The 21,674-nt window shown below is 42.2% G+C and overlaps 2 long non-coding RNA genes across 2 annotated transcripts; both read left to right on the forward strand.

The window, feature by feature from the left end:
• Positions 1-246: 246 nt before the first annotated feature.
• On the forward strand, positions 247-3,494 carry LOC306665300. The gene is made up of 3 exons (XR_013764964.1): positions 247-533; positions 1,454-1,537; positions 2,487-3,494. It is a non-coding gene; the product is annotated as an uncharacterized lncRNA (long non-coding RNA).
• Positions 3,495-11,850: 8,356 nt separating this feature from the next.
• On the forward strand, positions 11,851-13,933 carry LOC306666743. The gene is made up of 3 exons (XR_013765391.1): positions 11,851-11,956; positions 12,618-12,672; positions 12,749-13,933. It is a non-coding gene; the product is annotated as an uncharacterized lncRNA (long non-coding RNA).
• Positions 13,934-21,674: the final 7,741 nt, after the last annotated feature.

Here is a 21,674-nt window from a genome sequence, read left to right on the forward strand (position 1 = left end):
GGGAGCACAGAGCAGAGGATGCGACCCTCTGAATCTGCCCTGCGGATTCGCATGTTGGGAGATTAGTCTCCACTGTGTCAGCACCGAGAGGTGGTGGGACCTTTAAGAGGTGCTCAGGTCAAAGAGAGGGGACGGAGCTGCCCTCAGGGACTGGAGTGGTCATTGGCCAGCTTCGTGCAGCGAGGCCAGCCCCTTGTGCTTTGCCCTGGGTACCCCTCGCTTGCCCTTTGACTGTTCTGCGACATAATGAAGCAGCTCAAGACCCTGACCAGATCTAGCAGCCTGAGTCTTGAAGCTCCAGCCTCCAGAACCAGGAGCTATCTATCTTTCCTGGATAAATGGCCCATCTCAGGCATTCCATGTGGCAACAGCAAGGGGACTAAGGCGGAGGATGGTCACACAGTTCACCAAAGACCCCAAGGTCACTCTTATCGGGAGGCTGGATCTCTTGGTGGGATGACGTGTGAATGCAATGTTCCTGTTGCGTACAGATAGACTAAATGGAAAACCAGAATCTTCCTTAAGATAAAGAGGTTTGTCACAAAGCTTTCTTGATCGTGGAGCAGGGGATGACCTCCCGGTTACCATGTTTGTTCCTAGATTTGTTCTCACCTGACCACCCCTGCAAGGCAGCACCCTCAGCACTGCCACGGTGGGAACAGGAGCTCCGCAGAGCAGACTCAGACCTCAGCTTCCTCTGTTCCCTGCTCCCCTGCTTCTCAGGTGCTTACTGTGTGCTGGGCATAGTGGTAAGCCTCATCTCACTTAAGCCAACAGCCCGGGGAAATGCTTCATTTCCAATGCACAGATGAGAACTTAAAGAACAGCATATTTAAGCAATCTGTCCAGGGTCACAGGGCCCTGTTCTTACACAGCATATTTTCTTTCTCATGTGATGCAGAAATTCCAATCTGGAATATTGTTGGAGTAGCAACTTCCCACTTTATCAGGGAATTTATTCTTATTTAGGATAGCTCAGATTACTAGAAAAAAGACTTAGTGGGTCTTTAGTCAATGTTTTTTTTTTTTTGTTGTTGTTGTTGTTTTTTTCCTGCTGAGTTCCAGTTTTATCTTGTGGAGTTAAAGGTATAGAAAATAATCCAATGAATCTTCCTTCAAATAGAAACATTTTCTAAGCATTATGTTTTCCAACCTAAAAATAAATCATGGGTTTCACAAGTCTCTAAGTAACACGGATTATAGATTTTCATCTTCTTGGTTACCTTTCTCTCTTAATTGTAGAACAAGAATTGATGACAAGAAAACACACATGAACTTTTAATGCTAAATTTTCGAGAATGATAGTTTCTTTTCAGCTGATATGTCTTGAGACATAAGAAAAATACTTGCTATTTTAGGAAATTAGGCTTCTGCCTCTTTCTCTGGCCTTCGTTGTTGTATTAATGAATGTGCTGTTTGCTGCTGAAGATCTAATTCTGACATCTTCACCCAGGAATCAGTGTCTGTCCCCAGTACTTCAGTGGAATCCTGGCCTGAAGTCTCCTCTTTCATCTCAAAGATTAAAAAGGGATTAAAGGTGAGCGATGGGTCTCTCTGGCTGGCTTTGGTAAATTTATGTGCTCACATAGCACATTAATTGTTTAGGTTTAACTCAAGACAAATACCTGCAGGTTTATGTTTGGCAGTTGAATTTGTTAAATCCCAAAGCTGATCTGAACCCTAAACACACCAACTTCTTGGCATCTCCTCCGAATAATACACACACAACAAATATATTAACTTCAAATTGTACTTTAAAATGTCAACTCAGCTTTTACTCCTGGAGCTATTAGAAGGTCTTTTTATTTAAAAACCCTAAACTTGGAAATGAATGCTAAATTCCTCTCCCACCATTCAGTAGGTCTCTTTCTAGTGATCATGTGCTAGAAGAATTTGCCATTTAAAAAGCCTATTTATTTTTCTTGTTCTGTGTAACAAGTAGGTCAGGATAGAGACATTCTAACATGATTAAACTGATAAAGAATGCCCTGTCGTAAACGGGTAATCACTTTAGGAAAATGGAAGTTATTATCTGTATTTCTCAGCACTTTTAAAGAGTTTAGGGCAACATTTATCTCAGTCCTCAGGCCTCTGCATAAGGGAAATAAAGCCCCAGAAATCCTGTACTGCTTTCTATTATTGTATCCTACCTTTTTGCGATTTTGTTTTTGGATTTTGAGGGTGAATCTTGAACTACTTTACAGAATCGGTCCTCGAGTCAGGTTTGCTCGGAAGCGGCATTAAGACACATCCTCTGGACTGGGCCCACCTGCAGAATGACTGCTTCTGCAGACCCTGGATGGGGCCCAACAATGTGCACTTCTAACATGTTCTCAGCTTCTCAGGTGATGCTGAGTCAGGGGACCGCACACTGAGAAGCGTGGGGTGTGAAGCTTTCAGATGGACTTATCTGTTTGAGGGATTAAGGTCTCCTCCAGGCAATCAACAATGCAATTCATTTAACCCCATGATTAATGTGCTTGCAGATTTGTCCCCCTGAAAGAGAACACTGACTCAGTACAAACAAACGGAAGGAAGTCCCAGCCACGGGCAGCTCAGCAGTGGACGTAGTACTGGGCTGGAGATGACTCCATTGGTCCATGGAGAACAGGCGACCGTTTGACCGAGAGGGAACATTCTTCAGCCTTCTTAAAACAGTTTTTAATTTTAGTTTTTCATCTACGTAGGTATTTATTTTACAAGCAGTGCAAGGTGGGGTCATTTAAGCATGGGTTTTATTCGTGATTTTTGCAGAAGGGAAGACTCAGATTGGGAACGTGTGCACAGTGATTATTTTTCTAACTAGAGAAGGCATTTTAGGGTATTATCTAATAACCAGGAACCAAATGCCAGCTTGCTGCTCAAAGGGCTTGAGTCAAGGTTCATAGGTCATGAACTACATTAACAACGCCGTACTTATTTGTCATTAATAATTTTTAATCAACGCATTGTGTTGTGTCACTTTAATTCAGGGAAACATTATCTTATTTCAATTGTAAATGTCTGGTAGTATATTACTGTATGAGTTTTATTTGACTGTTTCCATTCTTTTTTTCTAACTTTTATGTATCATTTCTTGAAATAGAATAGTGCTTTTAAAAAACTGTGATGTGAAAATCCCTGTCTTTCAATATACAATATATCCTTTATATTTATTGTGATTAATGCCATATCTGATCTCTCTTCTTCCACCTTATTTTCTATTTTCTGTTAACCATGAATTTTTTTTGCATTTCTTTTTTCTTAGACTAATTTCTGCCATTTATAGAAAATCGAGGTTTATTTTCTATTTTGTACTGGTTTAAAGGCATTAATCTATTTCATTTCTTCCAGAAGATGTTTTACATCTTTAATATTCATGCCTGACAAAGTATAATCTTAGTTTAAATTTTGACCTACTGCGCACAAGAATCTTAATTCCATTGCTCATAAAGTTTCTCTTATTTGGGGGAGGTAGTTTTAATTTATTGTCTATTCTTCTTGTTTTTAATATCTTTTATTTATTTATTTATTTTATTTAAACAAATGGGATACATGTTGTTTCTGTTTGTACATGGAGTCAAGGCATACCATTTGTGTAATCATAAATTTACATAGGGTAATGTTGTTTGATTCATTCTGTTATTTTTCCCTTCCCCCCACCCCTCCAACCCCTCTTTTCCCTCTATACAGTCCTTCCTTCCTCCATCCTTACCACCCTCCTTATCCCTAACCCTAAACCTAACCCTAACCCTAACGCTAACCCCTCCCACCCCCCATTATATGTCCCCATTTGCTTATCAGCGAGATCATTTGTCCTTTAGTTTTTTGAGATTGGCTTATCTCACTTAGCATGATATTCTCCAATTTCATCCATTTGCCTGCAAATGCCATAATTTTATCATTCTTCATGGCGGAGTAATATTCCATTGTATATATATGCCACAGTTTCTATATCCATTCATCAACTGAAGGGCATCTAGGTTGGTTCCACAATCTGGCTATGGTGAATTGAGCAGCTATGAACATTGATGTGGCTGTATCTCTGTAGTATGCTGATTTTAAGTCCTTTGGGTATAGGCCAAGGAGTGGGATAGCTGGGTCAAATGGTGGTTCCATTCCAAGCTTTCTGAGGAATCTCCGTACTGCTTTCCAGAGTGGCTGCACTAATTTGCAACCCCACCAGCAATGTATGAGTGTACCTTTTTCCCCACATCCTCTCCAACACCTATTGTTGCTTGTGTTCTTGATAATCGCCATTCTAATTGGGGTGAGATGAAATCCTAGGGTAGTTTTGATTTGCATTTCTCTTATTACTAGAGATGTTGAACATTTTTTCATATGTTTGTTGATTGCTTGTACATCTTCTTCTGTGAAGTGTCTGTTCATTTCCTTAGCCCATTTGTTGATTGGATTATTTGTATTCTTGGTGTAGAGTTTTTGAGTTCTTTATAGATTCTGGAAATTAGTGCTCTATCTGAAGTATGAGTGGCAAAGATATTCTCCCACTCTGTAGGCTCTCTCTTCACATTGCTGATAGTTTCCTTTGCTGAGAGAAAGCTTTTTAGTTTGAATCTATCCCAGTTGTTGATTCTTGCTTTTATTTCTTGTGCTATGGGAGTCTGTTAAGGAAGTCTGATCCTAAGCCAACAAGTTGAAGGTTTGGACCTACTTTTTCTTCTATAAGATGCAGGGTCTCTGGTCTGATTCCGAGGTCCTTGATCCATTTTGAGTTGAGTTTTGTGCATGGTGAAAGATAGGGGTTTAATTTCATTCTGTTGCATATGGTTTTCCAGTTTTCCCAGAACCATTTGTTGAAGAGGCTATCTTTTCTCCATTGCATATTTTTGGCACCTTTGTCTAGTATGAGAAAATTGTATTTATTTGGGTTTGTGTCCATTTCCTCTATTCTGTACCATTGATCTACCTGTCTATTTTAGTACCAATACCATGCCGTTTTTGTTACTATTGCTTTGTAATAGAGTTGAAAATCTGGTATTGCGATATCCCCTGCTTCGCTCTTTCTACTGAGGATTGTTTTAGCTATTCTGGGTTTTTTATTCTTCCAGATGAATTTCATGATTCCTTGCTCTATTTCTGTGAGGTACGTCATTGGGATTTTAATTGGAATTGCATTGAATCTGTATAGCACTTTTGGTAGTATGGCCATTTTGACAATATTAATTCTGCCTATCCAAGAACATGGGAGATCTTTCCATCTTCTAAGGTTTTCTTTAATTTCTTTCTTTAGTGTTCTGTAGTTCTCATTGTAGAGGTCTTTCACCTCTTTTGTGAGATTGATTCCCAAGTATTTTATTTTTTTTGATGCTATTGTGAATGGGGTAGTTTTCCTAATTTCTCTTTCTGAAGATTCATCACTTATGTATAAAAATGCATTGGATTTATGAGCATTGATCTTGTAACCTGCTACTTTACTGATTTCACATATGAGTTCTAAGAGTTTTCTGGTGGAATTTCCAGGTTCCTCTAAATATATAATCATGTAATCAGCGAACAGGGATAGTTTGAGTTCTTCTTTTCTAATTCGTATCCCTTTAATTTCTTTGGTTTGTCTAATTGCTCTGGCTAGAGTCTCAAGAACGATGTTGAATAGAAGTGGTGAAAGAGGGCATCCCTGCCTTGTTCCAGTTTTTAGGGGGAATGCTTTCAGTTTTTCACCATTTAGAATGATATTGGCCATGGGCTTAGCGTAGATGGCCTTTACAATGTTAAGGAATGTTCCCACTGCCCCAATTTTTTCTAGTGTTTTGAGCATGAAGGGATGCTGTGTTTTATCAAATGCTTTTTCTGCATCTATTGAAATAATCATGTGATTCTTAACTTTAAGTCTGTTGATAGGGTGAATGACATTTATTGATTTCCAGATGTTGAACCAAACTTGCATCCCTGGAATAAAACCCACTTGATCATGGTGCACTATCTTTTTAATATATTTTTGTATGCGATTTGCTAAAATTTTGTTGAGAATTTTTGCGTCGATGTTCATTAAGGATATTGGTCTGAAATTTTCTTTCCTCGATGTGTCTCTGTCTGGTTTAGGTATCAGGGTGATACTGGCTTCATAGAATGAGTTTGGGAGGGTTCCCTCCTCTTCTATTTCATGGAATACTTTGAGGAGTATTGGAATGAGCTCTTCTTTAAAGGTTTTGTAGAACTCGGCTGAGAACCCATCTGGTCCCGGACTTTTCTTTGTTGGTAGGCTTTTGATGACCTCTTCTATTTCATTGCTTGAAATTGATTTATTTAAGTTGTGTATGTCCTCCTCGTTCAGTTTAGGTAATTCATATGTCTCTAGAAACTTGTTGATGTCCTCGAGGTTTTCTGTTTTGTTGGAGTATAGATTTTCAGAATAGCTTCTAATTATGTTTTGTATTTCACTCATGTCTATTGTGATATTTCCTTGTTCATTCCGAATTTTAGTAATTTGAGTTTTCTCCCTCTTTCTCTTTGTTAGTGTGGCTAAGGGTTTATCAATTTTGTTTATTTTTTCACAGAACCAACTATTTATTTTGTTAATTTTTCCGATTGTTTCTTTTCTTTCAATTTCGTTGATTTCGCCTCTGATTTTAACTATTTCCTGTCTTCTACTACTTTGGTGTTGGTCTGCTCTTCTTTTTTAGGGCTTTGAGCTCTAGTGTTAAGTCATTTATTTGTTGATTTCTACTTCTTTTGTTGAATGTGCCCCATGAAATAAATCTTCTTCTAAGTACTGCTTTCATAGTGTCCCAGAGATTTTGATATGATGTGTCTTTGTTCTCATTTACTTCTAAGAATTTTTTAATTTCCTTCCTGATGTCTTCTGTTATCCATTCATCATATAATAGTGTGTTATTTAATCTCCAGGTATTGGAGAAGTTTCTGTTTTTTATTCTGTCATTTATTTCTAATTTCAATCCATTATGATCTGATAGAGTACATGGTAGTATCTCTATCTTCTTGTATTTGCTAACAGTAGCTTTGTGGCATAAAACATGGTGTATTTTAGAGAAGGATCCATGTGCTGCTGAGGAGAAAGTGTATTCGTTCTTTGTTGGATGGTATATTCTATATAAGTCGGTTAAGTCTAAATTGTTGATTGTGTTATTGAGATCTATGGTTTCTTTATTCAATTTTTGTTTGGAAGATCTGTCCAGTGGTGAGAGAGGTGTGTTAAAATCACCTAGTATTATTGTGTTGTGGTCTATTTGATTTCTGTAATTGAGAAGGATTTGTTTGACATACCTGGATGAGCCAATGTTCGGGGCACAGACATTTATGATTGTTATGTCTTGCTGATTTATGCTTCCCTTAAGCAGGTGTGTAATGTCCTTCTTTATCCTTTCTGACTAGTTTTGGCTTGAAGTCCACATTATCTGAAATGAGGATGGATACCCCAGCTTTTTTGCTGTGTCCGTGTGCATGGTATGTTTTTCCCCGTCCTTTCACCTTTAGTCTATGGGTATCTCTTTCTATGAGACGAGTCTCTTGCAGGCAGCATATTGTTGGATTTTTCTTTTTAATCCAATCTGCCAGTCTATGTCTTTTGATTGATGAGTTCAGGCCATTAACATTCAGGGTTATTATTGTGATATGAGTTGTATTCTCAGTCATTTGACTCATTTTTGTGTTTTTGACATGATTTGGTTTCTCCTTTATTTGGCTATTCCTTTAGGCTAGTTCCTCCCGTTGCTGATTTGCATCGTTGTTTTTCATCTCTTCCTCATGGAATATTTTGCTGAGAATGTTCTGTAATGCCGGCTTTCTTTTTGTAAATTCCTTTAGCTTTTGTTTATCATGGAAGGATCTTATTTCGTCATCAAATCTGAAAGTAAGTTTTGCTGGGTATAAGATTCTTGGTTGGCATCCGTTTTCTTTCAGGGCTTGGTAAATGTTGTTCCAGGCCCTTCTAGCTTTTAGTGTGTGGATTGAAAAATCTGCTGATATTCTTATAGGTTTCCCCCTGAATATAATCTGATGCTTTTCTCTTGTGGCCTTTAAAATTCTGTCTTTATTTTGTATGTTAGGTATTTTCATAATAATGTGCCTTGGTGTGGGTCTGTTGTCATTTTGTATATTTGGAGTCCTATAAGCCTCTTGAACTTGGTTTTCCATTTCATTCTTCAGATTTGGGAAATTTTCTGATATTATTTCATTGAATAGATTGTTCATACCTTTGGTTTGTTTCTCTAAGCCTTCCTCAGTCCCAATAATTCTTAAATTTGGCCTTTTCATCATATCCCATAATTCTTGTAGATTCTGTTCATGATTTCTTACCATCTTCACTGTTTGGTCAACTTTGTTTACAAGATTAAATATTTTGTCTTCAATGTCTGAGGTTCTGTCTTCCAGGTGTTCTATCCTATTGGTTATGCTTTCTATGGAGTTTTTAACTTGGTTTATTCTTTCCTTCATTTCAAGGATTTCTGTTTTTTTTTTTTTTTTTCAGTATCTCTAACTCTTTCTTGAAATTATCTCTTGCTTCCCATATTTGCTCTTCAACTGTTGATTGGTGTGATCATTTAATGCCTGCATTTGCTCTTTCATCTCCTCCTTCAACGCCTGCATTTGCTCTTTCATCTCCTCGTTTGCTTCCCTGATTGTTTTAATTATGTACATTCTGAACTCCCTTTCTGACATTCCTTCTGCTGTGCTGTCATTGGGTTTTATTGATATAGTATCTAGGTTTGTTTGGGACATTTTCTAACCTTGTTTTCTCATATTGGTCAGAAGTCAGTGAGACTCTGAGATATTGCAGATTTCCTTTATTTTCTTATAGTGTCCCTGTAGATTTCCAGTGTATCACCTCCCAGCCTTCAGTAGTCTGAAGTCTTGGAGTAACTTGATAATGCATTGCTTCGAAAGAAAACTGCCCCTAGCCCGCTACTAGTTCCAGGGCTTGGAGCTGGCTCTGTGTGGAAAGGCTCTCACTGGGGGGTCTGCTCCGAGAAGCTGGCCGTATGGGAGGAACCCACCGCCAGAGTGCGCAGGGCTGCCTGGGGAAGACTCTAGCTGCCCTGCCCTACTCTATTAAGCTGCCCGTATCCAGGCCTGCTGCCCGGGCCAAGCTTCACCAGGTCGGGGAGACTCACCCCATGGCTCTATTTTAGTCCGAGTCTCTGAATGCCTCCCCTTCTTGAATCCTGGGTTCTGGAGTGACTGGAGATGCAGTCACCCTCTAGTCCACCATCTTGGATCGCCCCGTGGAAAAAGCCTTTAATATCTTTTATAAGTGGTCCTTATTATTAATATTATTGCATATGTGCTTAATTTTGATCTAGATTCACCCTCAGTTTTACAGTTACCTGTGTTCTTTAGAAACCCCGGGGACTGTGGAAGGCCTGACATTTTGCTGGTGACCGCGTGGCTCCAGGTGCATGGAGGCTGCTGGAAGGCGGAGCCTCCTGGACGGGTTCAGAGGATCTGTCACCCACGGCAGCAGCCACCACAGGTTCTCGTCCTTGTCTGAAGGCTCCCTTTCCTTTCTTCTCCAGGTCCCAGGGGGTAATTCTCCAAGTCCTTGGTACCTTTCCGATTGTGGGTGAGGGGTGGTTTTATTTGCCTCCTTGCTGGCTTATGTGGTTATGTTTTAATATGTGAAAATTCTCATGCTTAGGCAGTTTCAGAATGGGAACTAAAATCTCTACGTTCATTCTTTAAAGGAACTGCTGCCATTAGGTCTTATCCTCCCACTGTTCATGAATGGCGTGATCCCAAGTAGGGTGGGGACTGGTGACAAAAGCCCTGAAGCCAAAAATTCAAAATGGTCTAAAAAATTGCTGAACTTGTCATTCCAAAGTCCTTTCAGGAGTTTTTCTTTGTACCGAAGTGTCACGCTGGAGTTGAACGGGCAGCCGGTGAACATTGTACACCAGTTTCAAGTTGGTTTTGTTTCTTGCGCTAGACAGAACAATTGTCCTCCAAGATGTCTACGTCTTAATCCCTGGAACCTACGAGTGTATCAGCTCCCAGGACAAAGGCAATTAATCCGATGCAATTGAATTAGGAAGCTTCACATGGGGAGATCATCCTAGGTGACCTGGGAGAGTGGGCAATGCAATCGCAAGGCCCTTGTATGTGAGAGAGGAAGGCAGGTGCCGGAGGACAGGAGCAGAGGCCACAGGAGACACACCTGACTGCACCACGCTGGCTCTGAAGGTGGAAGGGGCCACAAGCCTAGGAGCACAGGGCACGTGGGGCACTGAACAAGGCCAGGACTTAGATGCTTCCCAAGGCTTCCAGGAGGAACCCAGGTTAGCCCTGTGGGACCTTCTTCCTGGAAATGTAATAAAATAAATTTGTGTGTTTAGGTACTAAGATTATTATAATTTGTTGTAACAGCAATAGGAAACAGATACCTCCCTTCATTAGATTATTGCAATGATTTCAAATGTGGATAATCAGAAAGCACCTTGTGACTTGAAGTACTATAGAAATGTTAATTATTGCCAATAAAATTAAGTGGGTTCTAACAACTCCAATTATCAGGACGAGGTCTGTTTCCAACAAAATTTGGATGAGAGGGGGGCTGGTGGGTCTTAGCAATTTTCATTAACTTTAATGGGGTTCCTTCCAAAGTGAATTAACAAAACCATTAGAAGCAACCCCTCTGGGATCAATCTGAATTAATTTTTCAGTTTTTTCTCCAAAACAGTCTCTAAACCATAAATTAATAGGTAGCAATAATTCTCCTCTGAGGAGAGAAACTGTTTTAAGTTACCAGTCCAGTGGTATATATAGCACACAAATGGACTGAGAATTAAACCATCTTGATTGATGAAAAAAATTTAAGACCAAGAAGAACCTGTTGTATAAGTCATATGAGGCTTGGGGTCTCAGGGAGAGACGGTCAGGGTAGGTAATGAATGACTGGGTCAGGAAGATGGGGGTGATTGAAAGGAAATAAAATGCTAATACCTCCAGGGCACTTCCCCCTCCTCCACCTGTTGCCACGGTTACCTGCCTCCAGGGAATGGTTCCTCTCTGCAAGGAGTCCTTAATGAGTAGCTCCTGGGCGGCTCCCTTCCTGGCTGTAGCCCTGAGGGCTCCTTTCCCACTTTTTGGTCATGTGAGCAAGATAAGGGGAGGAGAGGGCATGAGAAAAAAGGGAAAAAGGGCAGGGCACCCCCTCAACCCCGGGTACCAGCTTGTACCCCGTCCTCTCTCTGTGGAGGAGCCTCTGTCCCTCTCTCTCTGTTCTGTCCTTTCAATAAAACTCTTTGCTCTTGCCTCAGCGTTTCTCAGGTGTTCAGTCTTCAGCACCTGGGAAATGGGACCTGTATTGTCTCTGGTCTCTACAGTCCACTCTAGTGTAGTGCTAATGATAAATTAATCATATTTAAATGATGGAAGCTGCAACTGTTGCTGCTCAAGAAAGCAGTGTCTTAGTTCTCTCTTTGACCTGCTTCCTTCCTTCCCCCAATCTTAAGCTCTGATTATTGCTGCTAATTACCCCTCATGAGAAAATATAATGATGCTGTTTATTGGCAACATCCTATCAAGGTAAATCCAACTGGTACACATTACCAGAGATCACCCCCTTAGCCAGCGCTCTCCTTCTTGGGGCACTTGAAAAATATTTGACATTGGTAACAACCATAATTGAAATGTGTGTCGGCTGACAGTTTTGCTTTAAACCCTTCACACATTCAGCTCAGGACTAATTTCCACAGTTCTATTAGCGATGGAGGCTCTGCTTCCGAAGCACTTTCTAGTGTCAAGCCCCCGTAGCAGAGTTCTGCACGCCCCTGATCTTGTTCCTCTCTGCAGGTGGCCCCACATGCTGACGCCCTACCCTGGGGAGAGGTAGCCTTGCCATTGTTGCCAGGTATTTTTTTTTTTTTTCCAAAGATTTTTAAATAGTTGTTCTTTTTACCAGGTGTGGTGACACACGATATTAATCCCAGAAGCTTGGGTTGCTGAGCAGGAGGATCACCAGTTCAAACTCATCCTCAGCAACGGCAAGGTGCTAAACAACTCGGTGAGACCCTTCTCTAGACAAAATACAAAATATGGCTGGGGATGTGGCTCAGTGGTCGAGTGCCCCTGAGTTCAATCCCGGGTACCTAGCCCCCTGCAAAAAATGTATGACAGTAGAGTGTATTTTGACATGTCATGCATACCTGGAGTATAACTTGCCATTCTTGTGCTTGTACATGATGTGGAGTCACACTGGTTGTGTATTCATATATGAACACAGGAAAGTCATGTCTGATTCATTCTACTGTCTTTTTCATTCCCATCCTCACTCCCGTCCCCCCACTTTGCCCTGTCTAATCTGGTAAACGCCCACCTCCCTTCAGTCTTTGGTTTTTTTGGGATTGGCTTTTTTCGCTTAGTATGATATTCTCCAACTCCATGAATTTACCTGCAAATGCCATAATTTAATTCTTCTTTAAGGTTCAGTAATATTCCATTGTGTATATATACCATATTTTCTTTATCCATTCATCTATCGAAGGGCACCTAGGTTCGTTCCATAGTTTAGCTATTGTGCATTGAGCTGCTAAAAACATTGATGCGACCATGTCACTACTGTAAGCTGATTTTAGTCCTTTGGGCATAAACTGAGGAGTGGGATAGCTGGGTCAAATGGTGGTTCCATTCCAAGTTTTCTTAGGAATCTCCATATTGCTTTCCAGAGTGGTTGCACCAACTTGCAGTCCCACCAGCAATGTATGAGTGTGCCTTTTGCAGGTATGTGCTTATCACAGCTTGCCTCTCAATGTATCTCTTTATTCTTCTCATTCTAATCACTGTTCTTCATTTTCAGTTCAAGATATGTGGCTATGCCAATTGCAACACTCGACTTTCTAGAAGAATCTGCTATCTGTCTCACAGTAAGACTCTCACCAGGAATTTCTTTCTGCTGCTGATTCGGGCAGTAAACTCCGTCTAGTGAGGCCCAATCTCCTTTTCTTTCTATGCCTAATATGGTCCATAGAATTGATCAGACTTTCTTTTACCAAGACTGCTCCATTCTCTTAAAATACAATGTTTCTGCTCCATTTAGTTGGAAACCTTTGTTATGAGACTGATGAAATGCTGGTTTTCTGGATTGCCTTGGGCTATTAGAAAGAAAAGGAAGAAAGAATGGAAGAAAGAATGGACCAGGACCTAGCCACCCACCACAGCTCAGAAACTGAAGAAAGTACCCCTTTTGCCATGTCTTGGACTAGGCTTTAGATTCAGCTTTTGTGGTTCTGGGTGGGGTCTGGGATTCTGCATTTTCAATAAGCTCCCAGGGCTGCCCATTCCTCTGGCTGCACTTTAAATTAGAAGGTGCTAAATGGAATTTGAGAAATCAGCTTTTGGGTTGCAATTTTAAATATGCAATCAATTCATGTAATTTTTTGTTCTTAGTGAAATGCATACCAATAAATTTGTAATCAGGATTAAAATGCTTAGGAGAATTTTTTACTTTGCTACATTTGTAAGTTTAATTTATTTAAACTTTAAAGATTTGTTCACCACTTGGAAACATTTTACTTGTTAAGAACATAAATTTAGTCAATCAGGCATATGAAGTAGGGTACTTTAGTTTATAAATGCAGTTTTAAATTTTAAAGGGATTTAATGTACTAAGTTTTTAATGAGACTGGTTGTTTTAAGGGAAATGTACTTTGTGTTACTTGAGTTGATCAAACACTAATCCAAGTTCCCTGTAAAAGCTGCTTTATTTTATGTAACATTTACTAGATTTATAAGTAGGCAAGAAGATTTACAAATTGAACTTGATGATTTAAGGCAAATTATGTATCTGTTTTAACTTCAATAAACAAAAATAAACTTAAAAAGCAAATACCCTTAGTTCTTTTGTGCAAAAGAGGACCCTTGAGTAGAAGTCAGCTCGACATGCTGCCACAATGGCCCAACTCTGACAAGCGTCTTCGGTTACATCTTATTTTCTCTGCACTGCCGTGCCATCTCTGTTGGCCGCTCTTCTGACTTGGGTGGACATCTGTCAGCACCCTTCTCTCTTACCCAGGGCACCCAGGTTCCTTGGTCCTCAGTCCTTTGGTTCAGGTTCAAGTCCACCTGGTTTTCCACTGGGGAGATAGCCGGGGATTGGGTTTACGGGGTGGGGTAAAAAGTATGATTCAGGAAAGTCAAATAAGACGGTAAGATCATAAGTAAATACTAAGCTAAAACTATTCTTTGCCTCTTCTCTGTGCAAGGAGTCCATTACAAAGACAATCTCTTTCTGTTACCCTACTTTGAATATTGCCTAGCTTCCAAATGAAGGAGCTGCCGTCCAGCCTCGGAGTATTCCCAGGACGGCGTGGGGCATGAGAGATAGAGCACAGCTCTGGTTTTCCAGTGAAGCAAACCAGAGCTTTCTTTAGCTTTTCCTCTAGCTCAGTCCCTGTGTTCCCTAACCTGTCCCAAGGTGAGGGTCAGTGGGCTGTCTTACCCAAGCTAGCCAGGACATCCCTCCTCTTCCCTCTTCTTCCCTAGTCAGAGCCCCACCTCATGCCGGGTGCCTGGGCTCTGGGGACAGCATGCTCCCTTTGACCTGGTGCCTGGGCTCTTGTTAGATAGAGACCCTTCTTTTCCTCTTCTGCCTGTGCTTCACTCTCTAGTTTCCTAATTTACCTTTCAATTTCCTGTGAACCAGACCCTGCCCTGAATCTCACCATGATAAGCAGCTTGTTTGGTTCTTTGAATGTTCTGGTTTTAGGTTAATAAACCATGACAGACCAAAAAAAAAAAAAAAAAAAAAAAAAAAAAAAAAAAAAAATCCAGTAATGGAACATGTGCATCTGCTTCTAACCAATTAGCCTGCTGGGTGGGAGACAGAATCTGCCTGCATGGTAAGCGCATTGGTTTCTGGTCTTGTGTCCCCAGCATTGGGACCTTGCCTCCTGGATACAAGTGTCAGCCCGATTGAAATTCCAGGCCTCTCGACTTGTTGAACTTGATCATTTCCACTGCTGTTTCTCCTTGGGGGCAAGTCCTGCCGCCTGGTTAGCTCCCTCCTCTAGACCCTTCCCTTCCCTCCCGTGGTTACTCTTCCTGCAGCCCTGCTTGGGCTCCCAGTGTGCACGGAGCCCGCGTGAGTGATTGCCATGCACATCCGCAGTTCAATTGTGATTGATGTTCAGAGGCCTGTCCCCAAGTCACCACAGGAGCTAGAGGTGCCTTCTAAATCATCAAGGAGGGAATAAATTATGTTCAGTAAAATTTTATTGTTCCCATATTTTCATTCTTTAAAACCCAGTACTCCACATAGGAAATGCGTTGAACTCTGGATTCCTCAGGTTCATCAGCAGCCCGTTCCTGAACAGCTTTAAATTTACTGCCGCAGGAAAAATCTAAATGGTGGAATATTTCATTCTCTGCTCAGATATTTGATGTCACGTACACGTGTTCGGGAAGCGTTTAGGAGGAGAGCGGGAAGGGAATGTCCAGCAGATGAGCCCTCTGTGCCTTGCTGCTCAGGCCACTGGCTGCCACCCCTACAGCCTTCTGGGTGAATTCCCTTCATTCTTGAAGAATTTTCACCTTGTCCGCCATCTCTCCCCAGACCTGCCCTCCTTGACAATTCTTAACTGGGGACTGTCAACATCGGGGCAGCCGGAAGTGCTCACCCTGGGCTTGGTGCAGGCAGCGCGGCCGCTGAGTGGCTGTAGGCAAAGCCATGGAGATGGGACTCCTGGGTGTCCCGCTGAGCGGCAGCGTTGACGGGAGCATGTGCCCTTCTGTTCCCGTTCTCTTGCTCCCCTGTGACAGTGACGGTAGATGCTAGGTGTTGAGTTACAGAGACCAAAACGGACTTCTTGTCATTGCATGGAGAGGTCACTGAGCTGGAGTTGCGCATGCATTCGGAATGCAAGGGTTTGTCTGTTACCATGGAAACACCAAGGTCATCCCTGCGGTCCAGCCGCATCACTCCTAATTAATGCGCCCGTGCAGCTGGTCCTTCCAGAACCCGCTGCCCTCCATCCCCTGACCTCTTCTCTTCCATGATCTTGCCTATCGCTTTGCCCCACCTGTCTGTCCCCTAGTTGCACGTTGGTTGCTGACCGAATGCCATCTTGTGTTCCTCACTTGCTTCTGCTGGCACCTCAGTTCCCACAATTCTGCAAACCCCTAGCTTTTGCTGTTCCTGATACACCATCCCAATTTCCCTCCTCACGCCGGGTAGATTGCCTAGTTTATCACTATTGCTACTTCTGTGGAGGTGACTGCAATTACTGTGCCTGCCCTCTCTTCTTAGCAGCACTCCAACCAATGTCAAATCTCAATTTCTTGAAATGTACTCATATTTGTGAATAGGCAAGTGAATATAGCAGGAGAAAAATATGAAGCCCTCTGTGTGGATCCTACCTATTATCTAATTATTCTAGTATGTTCTCCCTAAATTCTTGCACTTTCGTACAGCCGTGGAGGAGCATTTTATACTTTCTACTGTCTCCTCAATTTCCCATGGCTCTCTTCCCCCTTTCGTCCCTAGACTTTGCTTCTAAGGACAGTGCCACCATCTGTGGGCTGCATCCTGCTTTCTATGCCTTCTCTATTCTTTGGTCATCTCTTTCTGCAGCATTTTAAATTGCCCTACTCTCCCAGATCAGCATAGAAACGTGCTCTGGTTTCTCTTACCTTGGAAAGGAAACCAGGCCCACATGCCTGCAGCCGCCCCTCTCTCTGCCCCCTGATTGCTAGCCACATGAGTGACAGGTGGCTCCGTTTCCTCCCACACTCCTCCAGTTGGGTATGTGGGTCACTAGTCAAGCTCTCTCCAACTTCCCTGCAGCCAAGTCCTAACATCAACTTTCTGCTTTCATCTTCCTCTGTTATTCGACGTCGTGAACCACTTGAAATTGAAGAATTGTCTTCACCGGGACCCAAGGCAGCTCTGGCTTCCTCCTCTCCTGCAGTCCTTCCCTACTCAGTTCCTTTTGCCTCTCACTCTCTAGATCTCGTGCCAGGTTGGCATGATCCGGAACTCCCCTTTCGTGACTTTTATCTGCCTTGAATCCCTGGGCCATCTCCTTGGATCCCGTGGCTTTAAATCACATCCATACAGTGACCACTTCCAAATGTGAGTCGCCAGCCCAGATGCCATAATCAAACTCCAGTGCAGACACACACTTGTGGAAACACAAAATGGTAAGGGGTCCTGAGCACCCCGGGTCTTTTTTGTTACTTTTCATTCTATCAGTTGAAATATAAGAAGACAACTTTTGTCCTGTAAGCTCTAACGCAAGACCCTAAAACATTTTAATAATTCTTTTCAAAATTTTAAGGCAATTGAACGCCCTGAGAGAAGAGGAGAACCCAATTACCTTCCTAATTCCAAAAGCATTAAGGCCAAACTTAAGTAATTCATTTTACTCTTTCCTTCGGAGACTAGCATCAGGTCAGCTTCTTCTGGTGCTACTTTACATGCTAAATACCTTCTCATTTATCTATCTGAGTGTGGATGTAGGCCTCACTCTTCTTTTTACTGAACTTTCCTCACAGCGCTGGCAAAATGCAAAGAATATAAATTTATAAGAACCCATAGTTTTGAGGCAGATTATAGCATAAGTAATTAAATTACTATTTAAATAGGTAAGGTCAGGTATAATATATTAGGTTTAAAACCTAGGCTCCAGAATCTTAATTTTGAAATTTTTATGTTGGTCCTACACTCCAGTGGTATTTTGAACTTTATTTTTTTGGCTTCTCATGGAAAAAACATGTGTGATCCCAGGAAAGGATTCAAAACTGTAGCATCCTGAAACTCAGGGAATAGGGTCAGTCATCATCCAGAACGTCGGAGCTCAGATTAGTGAAGTTTAGATGGAGTTCTGAAGCAGAATGTGAAGAGCTCTGGCCTGCGAATCACAGCCCCGACACCAAGTAGTGGTGCTAATGCTGCAGGTATTAGCTGCCTCATCTAAATAATAATGATGTTAAATTTAGTGCTTTTGGGAAGGTCTTCTAGGCACTGTGTCCTACCACTTTTTTTTTTTTTTTTTCCTTCTTCCATCTTTACAAAGATGGAGGAGAGTGAAGGAAAATTTAGGCCTTCCTGCCTTCCTTCACCACCCTGCCCCCTTTTTTTCCTTCCATATTCTGAACTTTGCCAGGCTTGTGCATGTGGCTTCCTCTATTTCTGGAAGAGAGTGAACCCTGTCATTATATCCTCTGAACTGGAGTCTATGTTTTTGCTAATATTCTGGTTTTACTAGGAAACGCAATCCCCTCTTTTGGAAAATGCTCTTTCTGGCTGGGGAGTCACAGAATGCTCTTGGTTCTTCCACATACTTAAATCATTCGTCTCCCTTTTCACAGCGAGTCTGAAACCAAGGCTCTCCAATGCTGAGCCACTTCTCGCCTGGTCTTGTAGGATTGGTCCCCGACCCAGGCCTGGGACCCAACTGAGCCATCAAAATTTTTCCTATAATTGTTCAAACTGGAGAAAGGAAAGAAAAAAGGCACTTCCTCACTGGTAATGAGGTGAGGAAACAGGAAGCAGGTGGCTTCACATTCTTTTGTCCCCCTGCAACGTAGAGAAATCTGCTCGAGGCAGGATGCGACACAATGCCCAGCCAGTTGTGGGCCGGGTGCCTTTGGAGTCTGTGGCCAGCTGAGCCACCCGGCTTCCTGCGGTTACAGGAGCCTTCCAGGAAGTCCAGCTTTTGCTTAAGCTAATTTGAGTTTCCATTTCTCTGCAACAAAGGTTGATTACTGATTTCTATTTCCAGATCCTATTGGGCATGGACATTTGGGGTAAGGCAGTAGTCATTTTTTTCCCCTTTTCTCGCCTCTTCTTTTTTGGCTGTCATCATAATTGAGGACACATGGAAGGATTCTGGAATGAATCAGTGTCATCAGATTCAGAGCTGCTTACTGGGATCCTGCCCTATCACGCCTTCTTTCTTACCAGTCCCTGGCTCTGGCCACCACTGGGGACTTGGCCTAGAATGTTCTTATCATGTCTTTTATGGCTCTGGGCACAGATTTTCGTTCAAGTTATGAACACGTAACTCAAACCAGACCAGTAAGGGCCTTTTTATGGATTTTTTCCCCCCAAATTGAACCAGAGAAGATACCACTGTGGCTATTGTGTGAATCTTACATTTACTATTGTGCTGTCCACACACAAGGTTGAGAAAGTGTATTATTGGTGAAACAGAACTGGGTTCACGGGTGAGGAGGACAGGGATTTGGAAAGAAGAGTCCTGAGGCCGTGGAACTTGGGGTGGTAACCATCTCCAGCTGGAGGTCGGCAGCCACAGGCTGAGTTCTTCACACCAGATGCTGGCCTGGGGTTCGGACTTCTGTGTGTTTCAGGGACTGATGTATATGGATCCCACAGAGATGGTGGCACAAGCTCTCTTGTAACAAGGAGGCCTCTGCTTTACCTCTAATACAACAAAGAATTCTAGCTCTTAATTGGGGGGTATAGGCTTCTTTTGCAGACCTCAGAGCTGCAAAACACTCTGAGATTCAAGATTCTGCTGGTCTTTTCCCAGATTGCCCCATCCCAAGTGGAAAGATTCCGTTGTCACCACCAGGCCCCGATCTTCATCTAACTGCCTGCCTTGGTTGGGGCGCTTCCTTTTGCAGGACTTCGGCTGCTCTATTCAGCCAGGGTATGGTCCAGTTTTCCTCTCCTCTGCTGCAGGAAGTGGAGTCTCTTGGTGAGAGATCACAGAAGGCCTCTGACTTTCACTGACTGTCAATCACATGCACCAGTTTTCATTAACTCTTCCTAGAAGAATGGTCCCCATTGGGAGGTGCAGTTCCAGCACCCCCACATCACCCTTGCACTTGTTGAAAACGTCAGTTCTTTGGTTCTACCTTAGAACTTCTAAACCACAACCATTGGGTTGGGGCCCATAAATGTGTGTTCTTGCAGTTGCCGGAGTGATTGTGATCTATGCTTAAGTTTGAAAACCATAGTTTAAGAATACCATGCCATTTAGCAGTCCCACACGGATAACGCTGTCCTCTGAGTTCTGAAGTCCCCGCATCTCTGCTGGCATACTTTCCCCATTTGCTCCTGCTGCATTTTTGACAGCTGAACCTCTACCAGAAGGTGTTGGGGTTCCACCTACCCAGTGATGGAGTGCCTGCTGGTCAGTTTATGTTAGGATTCTGCTACTGGCCTCTAAATGGATCCTGACTGATCTACCTGAAACATCTAGCATGTGCCCCTGTGGGGAATGTGTCGTTTATGAACATTATTAATAGTAATCATTTAACACCATGATTACATACCACACCACTGCCTACAAAATGCTGTCCTGTGCTGCTTTGTATGATTGGAACAAGAAAACCATGAGAGGAAGAGCAGGCTGAGTCTGCTGTGTTGCCCATGGCTTTCTGCATCTTTGAAAAATACTTCATTTTTCTTTTATGATGATGTGAAACATAATAATGTGGAATATGGTAGAAACTTCTTGTTACCAGTGCCGCGAGAGGCTCTCAATCTTTCGTTGTTCTTAATTGAAACTTGCTCCTGTGGTCTCGGGAGGACTAAACAGATAAAGAGCTGTCCTCTGACTTCCTCAGAGACCCTTTCTGCAGGATGTGCTGTCACCAGGATGACACAATCTGTCCACAAAGCATATGACAGTATTCAGTGGCAATACTGTTCGCATTCTCTCTGGGTGTGTATGCAGTTTCCAAATGACACACTTGATTCTATCATTTTGGCAGTACTCACATTCAATACCAATCACTGCTCCTGACTAACTGTGACTTACATCAGCTGTTAAGATAGATGAACAGATTTTTCCATTGCATAGTTTTCTGTATTTTGCAGCTCTGTTCTTGGTTTCTACATCTGTAAAATTGAAATTACTTATCTTTACACTTGTACATATTTTGATTGTAGCTCTTCTTACAGATCAACCAGAAAACATTTGTTTAAATGCCTAATATGAAGTTAACAATCAGTTAGATTTTGTGGCATAGCAAAGCAAGTATATAAGACATAGTTAAAACATATAAGACATAGTCCTTTGGATTCCCTAGATTCTGAGAGTGACATGGTAATTCTTGTGACACTGATTTATTGAGGGATGTTCCCAGAAGAATTCTGTGAGGGAGCGAGGGGAAGAGGGTAGGCAAAGATGTGGTTTCAGAAAACATCCAGCCTTAGGTTGTTCCCACTGTGGAACCCAGGAGACTGAAGCAAACAAAAAAGCTTCTTGCACACAGGCAAGAGTCTGGACTCTTATAGCACGTCTGAGTCACCCATTGGCTATGGGTGCCCCCAGGAGGGGAGGACATAGCGTGCCAGACATCTCAATGGAGTCGATGCCCACTGCAAAGGAGGAACCTCTGGGAAAGATTGCAGGTTGATGCTTTGTCAGCTGACACCTGCCACAGTTGGGTGAAGGGGACTCAGGGTAACAAATGCACCTCATAGGTGAAAAAAATCCATCACTTGTGAAACCAATGCCTGTATTAAATTCCCTCTACTTTAAATACTTACAGTAATTTCTATTTTCTTGATGGAGCCACACTGAGGTGAATTCTAGAAAGGATCCTTAGGCGCATTAATATACACTTAACAAGGGATGGGGAGATAGCTCAGTTGGTAGAGTGCTTGCCTTGCAAGCACAAGGCCCTGAGTTTGATTCCCCAGCACTGCCAAAAAAAAAATATATATATATATATATATATGCTTAACAAAAAGATGAAAAGCATTCTACCTCCGATCTTTGGTATGCATTGCAGAGAGAGGTTTTGGAATT

This window comes from Sciurus vulgaris (genome assembly GCF_902686455.1).
Source record: "Sciurus vulgaris genome assembly, chromosome: 7".
In the NCBI taxonomy this organism is placed as follows: Eukaryota; Metazoa; Chordata; class Mammalia; order Rodentia; family Sciuridae; genus Sciurus; species Sciurus vulgaris.